At 54.7% G+C, this 6,062-nt stretch overlaps 1 long non-coding RNA gene across 1 annotated transcript; it reads right to left on the bottom strand.

Annotated features, from left to right (window-relative positions):
- Positions 1-458: 458 nt before the first annotated feature.
- Positions 459-5,272, bottom strand: LOC309844966. The gene is made up of 3 exons (XR_014300986.1): positions 5,187-5,272; positions 2,538-3,712; positions 459-768 (listed from the first exon to the last, which is right to left on the bottom strand). It is a non-coding gene; the product is annotated as an uncharacterized lncRNA (long non-coding RNA).
- Positions 5,273-6,062: the final 790 nt, after the last annotated feature.

Genomic DNA, 6,062 nt, shown 5'->3' with positions numbered 1-6,062 from the left:
CTGAATTCACACGGGACTACCCCCTTCCCACTGCCCACCTTCTTCATCTGGTCACTCAGGGAGCGGGTCCCCTTGAGAGGACCTCCCAGAATCTGCACCGCGTCCTTTCACTTGCCGCCATCTTGGTTTCCTGCTTGGATTGTTACAACAGCACCTTACTGGTTTTCCAGCTCTCTAGTTGGGCTCTGAAAAGAGCATTGGGCTTCCCTGCTCAGCTTCCTGGGACACCTTGTAGACCTCAGCTGCCAAGAGACTCCGTTCACCTCCATTCTCCTGAAGAAGCATGATGGAATTCTCTCTAGAATGTTTGGTTGCCCACTGGGCACAAGTCTGAGAACTCCACTTGCTTGCCAGCAAAATGAAGCGTGTTTTCCTGCAATCTAGAGTAATCTAAAGTGTATGAAACTGGGATGGTTTGGATCCAGACATAATTCCTTAGCAACAAAGAACATTTTCACTGGTTTTTAGGTGACTTTATTTTGCCCGAAATGAGGGAAACACACACATGCTGATTCAGTCACAAGAGTTACAGGAAGTTTCAGTTCTGCTTTGACTTCGCAGCTGGCCATCCCGAAACTGGACCACAGATCCTTGTGGAACGCATTGTCCGAGCTACCACCTGGGCAGAGACAGAAGCCTGACCGCAGAGCAGATGTGGGTGAATTATGACATCAGGCTCCCAGGTCACAGCTGGTTTTCATTCCATTTGCTCAGAGTGGCACTGTCCATCGTGTTCTTCAGACACTGTGTTGAGACATCGGCCGTCATCTAGGAAGGAACAAATACTAACATTGTTAGTACACAGGAAGAAGCTTGATTTTCATTATCCAGAAATATGTAACAAATAGAGAGCTTTCCTTAAACTCTCTATAGTCTGTGCCAGAAAATAGAAGCAATGTAACACTTCCTATTACGTTCTGTGAAGACAGCACCAACCTAATAACACCGTCAGACAAAGACGCGACAAGAAAAGGAAGCCGCAGATCGATACATCTCATAAACCGAGATCTGAAAATTCTCAGCAAGTATCAGCACATTGAAGCCAACAATGTATAGAAAGAATTATGCACCATGAGCAAGTGGGACTTCTCCAAGGTGTGAAAGACTGGGTCAACCTTCAAAACCCACGTAATTCAGTCCATCACATCCACAGGTTGAAGGAGAAAAATCAGTCCGTTGATTAAGAATGAAAGGATTATGAGACAAGGACCAAACATGCGAGCTGCGGATCGCCCACAGGAGCCCCTGCACACGGGCTTCTGGGAGGGGGGCCGGGTGGGTTCAGGCCCCGAGGGGCCCACCGGGCATCTTGGCCAGCACGCCTCCAGGCTGAGCTCCCCACGGCCCATGCATCCTCTTCCTCACCCTGCCTTGCCCCCCTCAGGGACTGACTCACCAGCACCCTGATTTGGCAAGACCAAAACCAGGGTGTCATCCCTGACAACAAGGCACAGTGGAGGCCTTGCTCACCCCACGTGCACACACCTCGTCTCAACCCTCCACCAGCCCCTCTGACAATAACTGAGACAGGCCGCTCCCCCACGGGACCTGCCCGGTGGAGGCTGCCCCGGGTCACTGCAACCTGATTCTCTCTGTAGAAGGCCGAGTCTGGGCACTGGTGCTTCATTTGGGTTTGATTAACGAGGCTGTGGAGGGTCTCCAGGGCAAAACCACCCTGACGCAGCGCCTGATACGCCAATTATCTGTGTCTTTGGGAGAAGACGGAGGAAGTGGGCAGTTAGCAAAAACACAGACTCACTCATTCTAATAAATTGTGGTGAAAAGTAAAACAAACATGACCCGCTCATAAAGGGGAGAAAAGCCCAGCGGTGAGAAGACAGCAGAAACGTGAGAACAGACGTCTGCTGCTTGGCCCGCCAGTGCGACACGCAGCCACACCCACCGGGCTCGCGGGCTGGGGAAATGCCGGCGTCCGGACACTCTTGTTCCGCAGAGAGCTCCTACACGGTACAGAGCCGGCTCCCTGGAGGCCAGAGAGCAGCGGACCGGTGATCACAAGGAAAAGGACTCGGGAGCGTACATGGAGAAAATGTCCACCCTTCCCAGTGATTAAACAAATAGCAATGACCATAAGGAGGGCCTTTCATTGCTTATGAAATTAACAAAAACCCTGGAAACAAGGTCAGGCCCAATGTTGGTAAAATCAAGGGAGTTCTGGGATGTTGGTGGAAGTGGAGCCGGTTTCAAAGGCGACCTGGTGGTACAGATTAGGAACCATGAAAGGCAGGATTACCTTTCACCTGATGTTGATGTCATGGAAGCGGTAATTTATGTCAGTAACTATGACCCCCCAGATTCCGAACTATTTAATGTAAAAAATACGGATAAGTCAAAAAAACAAGTATAAACACAACCCAAATTCCACGTACAATGCCATTTGTCATAGACTGGGAACAACCTAACTCCCCCTGAGCTATCGGGAGACGTTTAAGAACGGGTTGCAAAGACATCTGCCCACTCACACAAATGTGTGTCTTCGAAGGTCGGAGGATGCAGCCAGCGGTAGAGACGCTTACCTAGCTCAGCTGCGGTGATGCAAGCAGGTCCTGACATCGGGACGGGAGGAAGACAACGAAACAGCAGCGGCACTCCTATTTTGGAACTTGGACACAGTTAATGTTTCAGTTCTAACGTGTTGGTGTTTCTAGTTTTTTTAAGTGAAAATGTACTTATAGTAGGGAAAAAACAAAGATGAGCTCAGATCTTCCCAATGACTCGTTCGTTGCTCGTCCTTCGTTCATGAGCGTATCGGGACTTTCCAGGCCCATTGACGCTGTCACCCCACGTGTGCTGTGGCTAATGAGCCGCGGCGGGAGTCCCTGTGGTGCAGATGACTATTTCCTTCGCTCCTGCATCCACGCGTGCCCTGGGCTGGGGTCCTTATTTCTGCAGCAGCCACAGGCGCAGTAAGTTCCCGTGACCGGGGTTCCTCGAGACTCCTGGAGATCCCAAGCTCTGCCGGTGGAGTGCGCGCGGGAACATGGCACTTGGCCACATGCAGGGGAGAGGAATGTGGTCACACCTGCGGCCAGCGGCTCCCTGTTGAGGAAGAGTCCACGGGGCCCATACAGGCCGCGCCTGCTCTCCGGGTGCCTGGCCGGGCCTGCACGGTTGGCACGTGCACAGGGAAGTGAACAGAGGCCCAGAGCCCGCGTCAGAGCAGCACCCATGAGGAGTGGCCCAGGTTCGGCCCCAGATCAGCGGGAGGTGAGCCAGGGACAGGTCCAAGGATGCCTTTCTGCTTCCTTCTGTGGGGCCCTTCTTGGAGGAGAGAGTCTCCAGGGTCTGTACGTGGGTTTGTGGTTGGGGGTCAAGGCAGAGCATGAAGAGGGCTCTTTCTTTCTTCCTCAGTGGGGGACACTCATTCGCTGGGGCCAGTGGCAGGTGGAGGGCAGGGAGCGCAGGGGGCTGCAGAAGGGAGGGAATTTCTCTCACCTCCGGTAGAGCCTTTGAACAGTACTGGGAAGGTGGCTCCGTGGGCTGAGCGGATGGCGTCAGAGCAGCCAGGGCCCCTCTGGGGAGGGGGCACAAACTCACAGAGGCCCAGACACAGCTGGGCCCTAGTCTCCAGCCTGGAAGCTAGAACCGGGAGATGGGGGTTGGGGATCATCACGGCAGGCCCGGGTGGTTTCGGAGACGCTGCCGTTGAGAACCCCACGTGCCTTCAGGGAGCCATCAGAAACGTTCACATCTGTAACAAGAGCTACTTTATGTGCCTTGAATTAGATCCTCAAGGACTTGTAACATTCATCCAGAACATTTTCTGTCGGGGGCTGTCCTGGAGGCCCATCATCCCACAGACCCCAGCAAGGAGTCCAGAGCCACGGAGGGGCCGGTAGACGTCCTCACAGAGTTCCCCATGGGTCCTGAGTGAGTGGGAACCCAAGGAGCATTGTCCCCATGCCGCCGCCCACACCTCCGCCTGCAGGGCCCGCAGACGCACTCCCATGGGACAGACTGACAGGTCATCTCCCCAGGTAGCTGCACCCAGAGTCACAGATCCAAGACTCAGACACATTAGTCCAACCTCAAATCCACTGTCTTCCCCCTAAACGTCGATGCTCACATACTAACAAACAACTTAATTTGTTTCTAAGTACACCCGTGAAAGAATGGGTTTTGCAATGCATTTCTTCATTTAGTAAAACGCACACTTCCTGTGCCTTTGTCGCCGAGCCCCGCTAAGTATCCATCTCACGGAGAAGATGGTGCCCCTGGGAGAAGAACTAGCCCATGGGGGGCGGGGGCGGTGGCTGGAGGAGGCAGAGCAGATGTGCCCAGTGCCTCCAGAGGACACCTGGCCTGTCCCCTTCCTGTCCTGCCCTCTCCTGACCAAGAAAGTGGCATACCGTCTCTGTGAATTAATATAGTCGTGTTTATCAAAACCCCTACAGGGACAAAGCGGGGCAGTGTCGTCCCTCGAGTGACCGCCAGAAAACCCCCACCAGCCGGAATCCTAGGAGGTGTCATCTTCGGGGATGGGCCAGGGTCCCAGCCCCAGCCTCTGGCTGATGGCCTCCTGGTTTGTCTCTGAGCCTCCATGCCCTGATTCGTAAAGTTTCAATAATTCATAAACTCCTTGTGGAGTTTAAACATAAACTATTCATTGCTGGCCACGACTTAGAAGGGAAACTATCCCTTTGCTCTGGAAACACCCTGGTTCTGTCCCTGCGCTAACTACACTCTGATCGCCTTTGTCCCCTTGCGGGGTTCCCTATGTCCTTCCACACCTGCATCCACCAGGGAGGCACAGAGTGCCGTGAGAGCGCGGCCGTGTCCGGCTTGTGCCACAGACGTGGCCCGATGTGGCAGGTGTAACCTAGGCCCCTCTACCTGTGGCCGCCTGAGTGCCTCAACCGAGACTGAGTAAGGGACAGGCGAGGCTAGGGAGGGAGAGACAGGCTCTTGCCATGGAGAAATGCTGTAGACACAGTGTCAGCCAGAGAAGTGAGCATAACAAGCCCACCCTGTTTGCTCCAACGGGTGGGGGGGGAGGTGCAGCCTGCAGCCCACCTTTAGGAACCCAACTTGTTTGTCCTCAGTGTTACAGACAAGATATTTACCAAGTTCCCTGGCCAGTTTCCATAAAAGACTGACTATAAAAGCCCTCAACGGCAGCCAGGAGTGGGTCCGGGACCCGCCTCACTGTGGGGAGCTATTCTCACCTTCTCTGAATAAGCCTCCCTCCACCTCGCCCTGTTCTCCGCAGCTCCGTTCTGCGATCCCGAGAGACAAGAACCCTGCGATCCTATGGCAAGAGGAAGCTGACTTTGTCGGGTTGGGCAGGAAGCTGGCCGCATCCCGGTGTAAACACAGTCGGACCAGCCCCAGTACCCCCTGGATCTCAGGCCGTCCCATCCTCAGTTATGAGAACCTGAGAGCTGTAGCTGAGGAGCCCAGCCAGCTGCAGGGGACGCTTGCGGGTCCCACAGGGTGGGTGGGGAGAGCCAGAGGCAGCGTGCAGGGCTGCAGGCCGCACCTCCCCCAGCCGAACCAGCCGGCCGGCACTGGCTGAGCCCGGAGGTCTATTTCCCGGGGCCGCTGTAAGCAAGTACACAGACGGGGGCCCAGACCGCAGGACTTGGACCTCCTTCAGTTCTGGGAACTGAAGCCTGGACTCGAGGGGTCCGCCAGTCTGTGCTCTTTTTGAAAGCGCTAGGCGAGGATCTTCCTAGGCTCCTCGCATTTCTGGCGGCTCCTGCCTTTCCGTGGCCGTGGCTGCACCACACCGGTGTCTGCCTGCGTCCTCACACGGCTCTCTCCCCGTGTCTGTGTCTGTGCCTCCGTTTCCTCTTCTTATCAGCATACCAGTCACACCAGATTAGGGCCCCCTAATGACCTCATCCTCACTGGATCCCGTCTGGGGGGACCGTTTCCAGGCCAGCTCACATTCACAGGTCCTGGGGGTGAGGCCTCCAGCAGACCTTGTTTGGGTTGGTGGAGAGCCGGGGATTAACTTTTATTTCGCACTAATGGAAACCACAAAAAGAGGTTGACATTTCGCATGCCACAGCACAGCATTTCAACAGAATAACAGACCT

Source organism: Mustela nivalis (genome assembly GCF_964662115.1).
Source record: "Mustela nivalis genome assembly, chromosome: 12".
Classification (NCBI taxonomy): domain Eukaryota; kingdom Metazoa; phylum Chordata; class Mammalia; order Carnivora; family Mustelidae; genus Mustela; species Mustela nivalis.
This window is presented reverse-complemented; position numbering and strand designations above follow the sequence as displayed.